This window comes from Bufo gargarizans, chromosome 4, assembly GCF_014858855.1.
Source record: "Bufo gargarizans isolate SCDJY-AF-19 chromosome 4, ASM1485885v1, whole genome shotgun sequence".
Lineage (NCBI taxonomy): Eukaryota > Metazoa > Chordata > Amphibia > Anura > Bufonidae > Bufo > Bufo gargarizans.
The window spans coordinates 158382847-158394968 of NC_058083.1; positions in this window are offsets into that span (position 1 = coordinate 158382847).

The window sequence follows — 12122 nt, forward strand, 5'->3', positions numbered from 1 at the left end:
CCTGAGTCCTCTGGTGGTCGATCCTAACAAAAGGGACCACCAGAGGACCAGGTAGGAGGTATATTAGACGGATCTCCAGCCTGCCAGCGAGCGATCGCCGCTGGCAGGCTGGAGATCCACTCGCTTACCTTCCGTTCCTGTGAGCGCGCGCGCCTGTGTGCGCGCGTTCACAGGAAATCCCGGCCCTCGCGAGATGACGCATATATGCGTGACTCTGCGCAGGGCCGCCACCTCCGGACCGCACATCTGCGTTAGGCGGTCCGGAGGTGGTTAAAGGATGTGGTCCAGACCCTGCGGACAGAATTGAGAGAACTTCAGCTGGAAGTGTCCCAGATAAAGGCAGAATCTCCCCAGCCTCCGGAAATGACCCCAGCACCCTGCACCACTCCACCCAGGGTAACTCAGGTATGGGGGCACGTCAAAAACGGGACCCTCTGCTGGGCTTTTCGACAGTATGACCATATGGCCAGAGAGTGGCCAGAACAGGTAAAGTCCGTGCCTTAAACTTCCGACTACCGCAGTAGCTGGGCGTCCTGCGGCGGTACACCACAAGCTAAGCCCTATGCATGAGAAACACAACCTTTATGCCAGCAGCTCTATTATGGAAGCCAAGTTGGAAAGCTAGAAGGCACGCTGCCTAGTGCACCCTTATGCCTCGGAGTGCATCCTTATGCCTCTTGAGTTCTTCGAAAGACACTTTGGACAAATGATGGAGCCGGAAGATGGGAGCGTCATCAGGCTGACAGCTGCCAATAACAGAGAGATGGACGTCCGAGGGATAGTCTGGATGCAGGTCCGACTGTTTGGGCAAGACATTGACAAGAAGGGGGTCGCTGGTGGACAATTCGTCCCAGAGAGGAGTGGATGTGACACTAGGTATGAATGTGCTGATAAACCTAGACCATCAACTCTATGCCAAAGAAGGGCCAAAGTATTGTCAAGGGGCCACCATGCACCGGCCAACCCAGAAGGTTTTACAGCAGATGGTGAGGAGCTGTAGTCTGCGAAAGAGCATCATGTTCGGTAAGCCCATTGAACATGTGAATGTGCAGCGGAGGACCCCGGTGAAGAGCCCACCTCGACAAGAACAAATATTGACGCTGCCGGTGGGGGCTGGACGACAGCTGAATGGACTGGAGGTTCTGATCGAGCCCACTTACCTAGAGGAAATGCAGACTCGCCCACTGGTAGCCTGGGCCATAGCTATTTTGAAGGATGGATGTGTGCCTGTACGCTGCCTCAACGTTGAAGACTGCGAGTTAACCGTTCCTGGGGACATCCTTCGACGAAGGGGCTTCACGCTAAAGCCAAATAGGTGATCAGCCTGGACCTTTGCTGTAGAGGTCCATCAAAGGGAGACCGCAACAATGGAGTGAAACGGTCGAGTGATCATGGCCCGGATGGGGGTGGACTGCAAGACCCTTACTCCAGGACAACAGAAGTTGCTGGAAGACACCCTTTGGGAATTTCAGGAGGCGTTCTCAAGACATGATGAAACTTTGGGTGTGCTTCCGCCATCGAGCACGAAATCCCTACCGGCGATGCTGCACCAATCAGGGAACGTTACTGGCAAATCCCACCTAAAATGTACCAGGAGGTGAAGGACATGGTGGCCAGCATGTTGGAAAACCAGGTGATCCAGGAGAGTCAAAGTCTTGGGCTTTTCCAGTAGTCTTGGTGCGGAAGAAAGACGGGAGTCTCTGGTTTTGCATGGATTATCGGAAGCTGAATGCCCAGACCCTCCGGGATGCCTACCCCTTACCGCGAATTGAGAAGTCATTGTCCGCTCTGAGTCATGTGAAGTTCTTCTCGATTCTTGACCTGGCCAGTGTGTATCTAGAGGTACGGGTGGCCAAGAAGGACAAAGCCTTCATCCTACCTATGGGACTCTACGAGTTCAACCGGATGCCATTTGGCCTTTCCAATGCCCTGGGAACATTGCAACGGTTGATACAGCACTGGAGATCCCAACTTCGAGTCGGTATTAATATACCTGTACGACATAGTAGTGTTTGGGGCTTCCTTTGAGGATCACCTCCAAAATCTGCGACAGGTCCTAAGACGGCTGCGAGACCATGGGCTCAAGATCAAGCCCAAAGCCGGACCCCAGCAAGGAGGAGGCCGTCCGGAAGTGGCCCCAGCCGAGTACACTACGAGAGGTGCGGGCATTCGTGGGACTGGCCGGCTACTACAGAAGATTTATACCCAAATTCGCTCATTTGTGGGGAGCGTTAAGGGGCACTGGGTGGGCCCGAAGAATCGGCCCATCGAGTGGGGATCCTGGGAACAAGAGGCTTTTGAAGCAGTGTAGGAGGCACTGACCAGTGCCCCGATTCTGGCTTATGCACGGTTCGAAACCCCATTCCTGCTGTACATGGTTAGGGGGCTATGTTATCCCAAGTCCAGGATGGATGTGAAAAAGTCATTGCTTTTGGCAGCCAGTCTCTGAGGGATTACAGAGGTAAGAAGATAAAATATCCCAGGGTGCAAGAATCCAGTCCAGATAATAGTAAAGCTGATACTTTATTGCAGAAGTACAACGCGTTTCGGGGAATAGTTCCCCTTCATCAGGTACATAACACTGCAGCACTATAGCTCCTTTAAACTAGAACTACTGACACTGGTGTGGGCCATGACCAAAAGGTTTGCGGAGTACCTGACAGGTGCAGAGGTGACTGTGATGACGGACAACAACCCGTTAGCACATCTGGAGAATGCCAAGCTCGGGGCGCAACTATTTTTCCCGGTGTGCCATCCCCGCCTTACACCAGCATGTGTCCCGTAACATCACTCGTGCCCTGACCAATGCAGTTATTGGGAAGGTCCACTTAACGACTGACACATGGACAAGTGCTTTTGGCAAGGGACGCTGCATTTCCCTGACGGCACACTGGGTGAACGTTGTGGAGGCCGCGAGCAAGCCGTACCCTGGGATGGCACAGGTGCTAACGACACCAAGGATTGCGGGCCCTACTTCCATCAGGATTTCTGCCACCACCTACATTAGTGGCTGCATGCCCCCCTTCTCCTCCTCCACCTCTGAATTCTCATCTTGCAGCACCAGTCAGCCATCAGTTAGTAGCTAGAAGCAGTGTAGCACTGCAGTGGGGAAGCAGCAACAGGCCATGCTGAAACTTATTTGCTTAGGTGACAAACAGCACACCGCCGCAGAGCTGTGGCAGGGTATAAGGGACCAGACTGAGCTGTGGCTCTCACCACTCAACCTACAACTAGGCATGGTTGTGTCTGATAATGGCTGTAACTTGGTGGCGGCTTTGGAGCTCGGCAAGCTCACACACATACCATGCCTAGCTCACGTGCATAACTTAGTGGTTCAGTGGTTTCTTCAAACCTACCCAAATTTGCCTGAGCTACTGCTGAAGGTGCACCGCGTGTGTGCCCATTTCCGAAAGTCTACAGCTGCCACAGGTCTGGCAACGCTGCAGCAGCGCTTACAATTGCTTCTACATGTTGGCCAGGCTTTGTGAGCAGCAGAGGGCTGCAATATGGTCATCGCCTTTCCAGTCAGCTAACGCCAGGGGCGGACTGAGAACCCTCAGGGCCCCCGGGCAAAATAAATCAAGGGCCCCCTTACAGGCCCCATCCATGTTCTGCTGCAAGCCCCACCCTTGTCCCGCCTCCATGCCCCACCTCCAGCCACACACTACACAATCTTTAATAAGATTTTAAAGTTAAAGTGGTCTGGGTACAGTGTCCCTTTTGCAAATCGAGCAGCAATGTTATAGAGAAACTGCATTGTTTACGTTCCAGCAATAAGTCAGCCTCTAGTGGCTGGCAGCCACCTGAGGGCTTCCTGGATTAAAACAGACCTTTGGTCCGGTATCTGACGCTGGACGTCCTCACACCCTGAATGATGACCTCCAGGGTCAAATTTTTCCCCAGAGGAAAGCATTGATTCAATGCTCTCGTATGGGATGATCTAATCTCAGCGTCCATTAGTGAGCCTCTGTTAGAAGCAGTGTGGGCATAACTACTGTGAAGGGGGCACATATCTGGGCATAACTACTGTGAAGGGGGCACATATCTGGGCATAACTACTGTGAAGGGGGCACATATCTGGGCATAACTACTGTGAAAGGGGGGGAGGCCCTTCACAGTAGTTATTAACCCCTTTCAGCAGTCCCCCCTTCAGTGAATGGGAGACTGCTGAAAGGGGTTAATAACTACTGTGAAGGGCCTAGCCGTCTGGGCAACCCCACAGATCATCCCCCCACCCACCTTGTACTTGTTCCACTGATCCGCTACTTGCGGGCTACATGGGCATGAGTTCAGTCACTTCGGTGCGCAATCCCATCCTGTGGCGCGTGATCCCGTGAGACCCGTGACCTACAGCAGCAGGTCTTGCGGGATCACGCGCTGCAGGACGGGATTGCCCACCGAAGTGACTCAACTCATTCCCGCGCGCCCACAAGTAGCGGAACAATTACAAGAGGGGTGGGGAATAGCCAAATAAAAAAATATTTTGAACCAAAAGGTGTTATGCGGTCTGTGGATGGCACTGTTATGGGGGGATCTGTGGATGGCACTGTTATGGGGGCTCTGTGGATGGCACTGTTGTGGGGATCTGTGGATGACACTGTTGTGTGGGGGTGGATCTGTGGGCGACACATACAGTTGCAAGAAAAAGTATGTGAACCCTTTGGAATGATATGGATTTCTGCACAAATTGGTCATAAAATGTGATCTGATCTTCATCTAAGTCACAACAATAGACAATCACAGTCTGCTTAAACTAATAACACACAAATAATTAAATGTTACCATGTTTTTATTGAACATACCATGTAAACATTCACAGTGCAGGTGGAAAAAGTATGTGAACCCCTAGACTAATGACATCTCCAAGAGCTAATTGGAGTGAGGTGTCAGCCAACTAGAGTCCAATCAATGAGATGAGATTGGAGGTGTTGGTTACAGCTGCACTGCCCTATAAAACACACACCAGTTCTGGGTTTGCTTTTCACAAGAAGCATTGCCTGATGTGAATGATGCTTTGCACAAAAGAGCTCTCAGAAGACCTACGATTAAGAATTGTTGACTTGCATAAAGCTGGAAAGGGTTATAAAAGTATCTCCAAAAGCCTTGCTGTTCATCAGTCCAGGGTAAGGCAAATTGTCTATAAATGGAGAAAGTTCAGCACTGCTGCTACTCTCCCTAGGAGTGGCTGTCCTGTAAAGATGACTGCAAGAGCATAGCACAGACTGCTCAATGAGGTGAAGAAGAATCCTAGAGTGTCAGCTAAGGACTTACAAAAGTCTCTGGCATATGCTGATATCCCTGTTAGCAAATCTACGATACGTAAAACACTAAACAAGAATGGATTTCATGGGAGGATACCACAAAGGAAGCCACTGCGTCCCAAAAAAACATTGCTGCACGTTTACAGTTTGCACAAGAGCACCTGGATGTTCCATAGCAGTACTGGCAAAATATTCTGTGGACAGATGAAACCAAAGTTGAGTTTTTGGGAAGAAACACACAACACTATGTGTGGAGAAAAAGAGGCACAGCACACCAAGATCAAAATTTCATCCCAACTGTGAAGTATGGTGGTGGGGGCATCATGGTTTGGGGCTGCTTTGCTGCTTCAGGGCCTGGATGGATTGCTATCATCGAAGGAAAAATGAATTCCCAAGTTTATCAAGACATTTTGCAGGAGAACTTAAGGCCATCTGTCCACTAGCTGAAGCTCAACAGAAGATGGGTGTTGTAACAGGACAACGACCCAAAGCATAGAAGTAAATCAACAATAGAATGGCTTAAACAGAGGAAAATACGGCTTTTGGAGTAGCCCAGTCAGAGTCCTGACCTCAACCCGATTGAGATGCTGTGGCATTACCTCAAGAAAGCGATTCACACCAGACATCCCAAGAATATTGCTAAACTGAAACAGTTCTGTAAAGAGGAATGGTCAAGAATTACTCCTGACCGTTGTGCACGTCTGATCTGCAACTACAGGAAACATTTGGTTGAAGTTATTGCTGCCAAAGGAGGTTCAACCAGTTATTAAATCCAAGGGTTCACATATTTTTTCCACCTGCACTGTGAATGTGTACATGGTGTGTTCAATAAAAACATGGTAACATTCAATTCTTTGTGTGTTATTAGTTTAAGCAGACTGTGATTGTCTATTGTTGCGACTTAGATGAAGATCAGATCACATTTTATGACTAATTTGTGCAGAAATCCATAGCATTCCAAAGGGCATACTTTTTCTTGCAACTGTATATAGCACCTTATGCTATATATGTGTCATCCACAGATCCCCCCCATAACAGTGTCCCTGTGAGTGAATGATCCCCAATACAAGAACTGGGGGCCGGTGTTCCGGAATTTTCTGCTACTTACGGTAGTGACGTGGGAGGTGTGTCTCTCAGCTCGGCTCCTCATTGGCTCTGCCGGGGGTTTGGCGGCACAGGCGCGGAGGATTCACACGTAGCGTGAACGCGCTGAAGGTAGCAGAAAATTCCGGGCCACTGCGCATGCGCGAAAAAAGACGGCCGAAGGTAGCAGAAAATTCCGGCCCACTGCGCATGCGCGAACAAGACAACTGAAGGTAGCAGAAATCTCCGGCTTCGCGCATGCGCAGTGGCCCGGAATTTTCTGCTACCTTTGGCTCCTACTGCGCCTGCGCCGAGCCGTCTTGTTTAGCGAGCAGAAGGTAGCAGAAGACTCTGGCCCACTGCGCATGCGCGAAAAAGACGACTTGGCGCAGGCGCAGTAGCGCCTGTCACGGACGGTGTACAGGAAACAAGACAAAGCAACATGCATATATATGACTCACTGGATCCAAAGCTAAGGAACCAAAAGGGGGACCCCTGCACAAGACCTGAGACTTTCCCTGGCTGCTCAGCCTATGCAAAGATCCCAGAGGTGGATGGTTGCATATCCACGTACCTCGACTATATAACCCCTGAACACCCTACAATAGTGAGGGGACACGACCACCGGCTCCCTACACCAGACACGGAGGGAATCAGGGTCACCTGGGATCCAGCAAACAGAAAATAACAGATAAATGTTGAGCACTTAACTTTGTAGCAGACTGGAAAACAGGATAAGCATGCACACACACTCCAGGAAGTAGTATAAGCCGCCCACTAATGCATTATGGGGGGGAATTTAAAGGGATGCAATCAGTCCAACTACATGACAGCTGAGAGAGGCTAACGAGATGAGGAACTGAACATCACAACAAAGAAAACTCAAGGAGGAGGTTCTGAAAAGGCTTCTGTCAGAGCTTCTCAGATGTCTGGTGGTGACAACCGGGCCCCGCTCACTGTAATACTAATATTCATATGTGAACAACTTGAAATCCTCTGCGATCCTCTCCCGACCCTCTGTACTCACAAACTCAGTAGCAGGCCGGGCGGCAGCGCAACTCACTGATGTCACGCGCCTGCTCCTCCTACTTCATTCATAAAGTGGGAGGAGCAGGCGCGTGACGTCAGTGAGTTGCGCTGCCGCCCGGCCTGCTACTGAGTTTGAGAGTACAGAGAGGGAGAGGATCGCAGAGGAATTTAAGTTGTTCACATATGAATATTATTATTACAGTGAGCGGGGCCCGGTGTTATGTTATTCTGGGGCGGGCCCCCATCCCGGCTGGGCCCTCGGACCATGTCCGAAGTGCCTGACCGGTCAGTCCGCCCCTGGCTAACGCTCTTCACAAGTGACGAACGCGCATGGATATCTGACCTCTGTGAGGTTTTACACAACTTTGAGGAATCAACACAGCTGGTGAGCGGCGATGCCACTATTATCATCGTAATCATCCCACTTCTGTGTCTACTCAAACACTCGCTGCTCACAATGAAGGCAGACGCTTTGCATGTGAAAGAGGTGGAAATGGGGGAAGACAGTAAACAGGGTAATAGCAAGACCACCCTTAGTTCGTCTCCTCAGCACGAATTGGATGATGATGAGGAGGAGGAGCAGGAGACGGTTGCCTCCGCTACAGAGGGTAGTACACATATTTTACTCCATTTGTTCAGTGTGGATGGGCCAAAGAGGAGGAAGAGGATGAGGAGATTGAGAGTCATCCTCCTGATGAGGAAGTCTTGTCTGTTGGGACTCTGGCACACATGGCTGACTTTATGTTATGCTGTCTTTCCCGTGACCCTTGTGTTATACGCATTTTGCCAAATACTGGTTGTTCACCCTTCTCGACCCCCGCTACAAAGAGAACTTCTCATCTCTCCTTCCTGTGGTGGAGAGGACTAGCAAAATGGTACAATATGAGAAGGTACTTGTGGAAAAATTGCTCCAAAAATTTCCAGCTGACAACGCTGGCGGCAGAGTACGTATTTCCTTGGGCAACAGAGGAGGGGAGACGAGGGGAACACACAGCAGTTCCAACACAGGCAGGACAACACTCTCCAAGGCCTGGGACAGTTTCATGACACCCCGCCAGCACCCTCACCCTGATGTGCGGCCTAGTGTCACAAGGAGGGAAAAGTTTTGGAAGATGGTGAAGGAGTACGTAGCAGACCGTGTCAGCATCCTCAGTGATCCCTCTGTGCCTTACAACTATTGGATGTCCAACCTGGACACGTGGCACGAACTGGCGCTCTACGCCTTGGAGGTGCTGGCCTTCCCTGCCACCAGTGTTTTGTCAGAGCGGGTATTTAGTGCTGCTGGGGGCATAATAACTGATAAGAGCATCCGCCTGTCAACTGAAAATGAAATGCTGACAGGTTGACTCTTATCAAAATTAACAAGGCCTGGATTGCCCCTGACTTCTCTACTCCACTAGAGGAAAGCGACTGAACATAAAGGCACTTTAAATTTTATTTTATATTCTCAGCATTTGTGGTTGTGTTTATTACCACGTGTTAGTAAAATTCTGTTTTTGGCAAAAGCTGGTGTTGATGTTGCTTTTCTCGTTCGTGACTTCGCTGTATCCTGGGGACCCCACCCCGGTACACGGCACCCCAAAATCATACTAATCAAACCGTCATCTCATCCTGCATAAAATGAGACCCTACCTAAGACAATCGCCCCAAAAAAACCAAAAAATATGGCTCTCAGAATATGGAGACACTAAAACATGCTGTTATTGTATAAAACTTAAATAAATAAATAAAAAGTATACATATTAGGTATCACCGCATCTGTGAGAACCTGCTGTATAAAAATAGCACATGATGCTATTACACAACACTAATCTGTCAGATGAACTCTGCAAAAACAAAAAAAAAAGTGCCAAAACAGCTATTTTTTGTTACCTTGCCCACAAAAAGTGTAATATAGAGCAATCAAAAATCATATGTACCCTAAAATAGTACCAACAAAACTGCCACCTTATCCTGTAGTTTCCAAAATGGGGTAACTTTTTGGGAGTTTCTACTCTAGGGGTTCATCAGGGGGTCTTCAAATGTGTCATGGCAGCTTAAAATTATCCCAGTAAAATCTGCTTTCCAAAAACCATATGGCGTTCCTTTCCTTCTGCGCCATGCCGTGTGCCCATACAGCAGTTTACGACCACATATGGGGTGTTTCTGTAAACTACAGAATCAGGGTGATAAATATTTAGTTTTGTTTGGCTGTTAACCCTTGCTTTGTTAGCGAAAACAAAAGTGGATTAAAATTGAAAATCTGCCAAAAATATGAAATTCTGAAATTTAATCTCCATTTTCCTTCTTGTGGAACACCTGAAGGGTTAACAAAGTTTGTAAAATCAGTTTTGAATACCTTGAGGGTGTAGTTTCTAAAATTGGGCGATTTATGGGTGGTTTCTATTATGTAAGCCCCACAAAGTGATGACTAAAATTAGTGACAAAAATGTTTAAGATTTGCCTCTACACTTCTAAGCCTTTTAACGTCCCAAAAACATAAAATGTAATTTACAAAATGATCCAAACATGAAGTAGACATATAGGAAATGTAAAGTAGTAACTATTTTAAGAGGTATCAGTACCTTTCTTAAACGCAGAGAAATAGAAATTTTGAAAATTGCAAATTTTTCCAAATGTATGCTAAATTTGGTATTTTTTTATAAATAAAAATGAAATATTTTGACAATATGTGACGAGAAAACAATCTCAGAATGGCTTGGATAAGTAAAAGCGTTTTAAAGTTATTACCACATAAAGTGACACATGTCAGATTTGCAAAACATGACCTGGTCCTCAAAGGTGTTGTCCCATCTCAGACAATGGGGGCATATTACTAGGATAGGTGTGGGTCCCACCTGATAGGTGTGGGTCCCACCGCTGAGACCCACACCTATATCGAGAAACTGGCCCTGCAAGTGAAGGTGGGCGCCCTCCATTCATTTCTATGGGGCGGCCAAAAATATCAGAGCGCTGGATCAGCTATTTCCATCGGCCCCATAGAAATGAATAGGAGCTGGGCGCGGTACGCTCTCATTCACTTCTTTGGGAGCAGCGCTTGGTGGTGGACGGACCGTGGGAAATCTGGGGTCCTCCAGCCACAACTCTCCCTGCTGCGTTCTGATTATAGGTGCGGGTCCCAGCAGTGGGACCCGCACCTATCAGACGATGGGGGCATATCCATATCCTGTCTCAAATGGGAATACCCCTTGAAGGTGAAAAATGGCAGGGTCCTGAAGGGGTTAAAAACCCTCCCCGAGCGGATTCTACCAGAAGTTAGTTGGTGTTAAAATGACTAATTCCAGAGCTCATAAAGGATAGTCCACAGTTCAGATCCCTCTCTAGCAGCCAGAACGGTGAGGCGTGTAATACTACTTATTTCCTCCTGTGGCAATGTATGGCAGATTCCCCGCTGATCCCTTGGGGCTAGGCTTGTTTCACATCTGCGTTAGGGCTCTTGCACACTAGTGTGTGTGCCCTGTGCCCATGCATGCAGTTTGCGGATGCGGACCCATTCACTTGAATGGGTCTGCAGTCCGCAAGATATGTTCCATACTGCTAAAAAATAAAACATGTTTTATTTTTTTGCGGTGTGAAGGCACAGAAGTGCTCCATAGTGCTTCCATGAGCTTGTGATCCGTGCCTCCGCACCGCTCCGTATTTTGCAGAACCTGATACAGAGTGCACAAGACTGGTGCCCGTATATTTCAGACCCACTGTTTACGATCCGCAATACGGGTACCATAGTCATACGTCAGTGTGCTTGAGCCCTAAAGCAGATCCGGCAGGCTCTTCCGCCTGGGAACAGCCTGCCAGATCCCATACTACCTGGCGCTGCAGTGCACTGACGGAATTCTATACGGTCCCATTCACTATAATGGGGACAGGTAGAGATCCAGCCACAAACTGGCAAATATGCCCAGATGCAGCCGGACAAATACCGCTGCACTGGACTCATCCCAATCAGCTGATCACTGGCCTGGTCTCAATTTAAAATAGTATTAAGAATTATTCACACAGTCATTGTTTTAGGGTACTTTCACACTAGCGTTTTTCGTTCCGGCATAGAGTTCCGTCACAGGGGCTCCATATCCCCATGCATTCTGAATTGAGAGCAATCCGTTCAGGATGCATCAGGATGTCTTCAGTTCAGTCATTTTTACTGCTACGGTTTTATCTCCGGTGAAAAAAACTGAAGACTTGCTTGAATGCCAAATCCGGAATTTTTCCCCATAGGAATGTATTAGTGCCGGATATGGCATTCAAAATACCGGAATGCCGGATCCGTCCTAAAAATGTGAAAAAATATACAAGACGGATCCGTCTGTCCGCATGACAAGCAGAGAAACGGATCCGTTCTTGCAATGCATTTGTGAGACGGATCCGCATCCGGATGCGTCTCACAAATGCTTTCAGTCACATCCAGATACTGACGGAACTGCTTGCCGGATCACACTGCTGCAAGTGTAAAAATAGCCTTAGGGCCGCTTCACACGAGCGGATGCCGTGCGTGGCATCCGCTCCGTGAAAGAGTGCCAAGACCCGCTGCAGACTGCAGAGGCACGGAGCGGTAACATGACTGTTAATGCTCCGTGCCTCTCTGTGATCTCTTTACTACGAAATCACAGTTGTCACTGTGATTTCGTAGTAAAGAGATCACAGAGAGGCACGGAGCATTAACAGTCATGTTACCGCTCCGTGCCTCTGCAGTCTGCAGCGGGTCTTGGCACTCTTTCACGGAGCGGATGCCACGCACGGCATCCGCTCGTG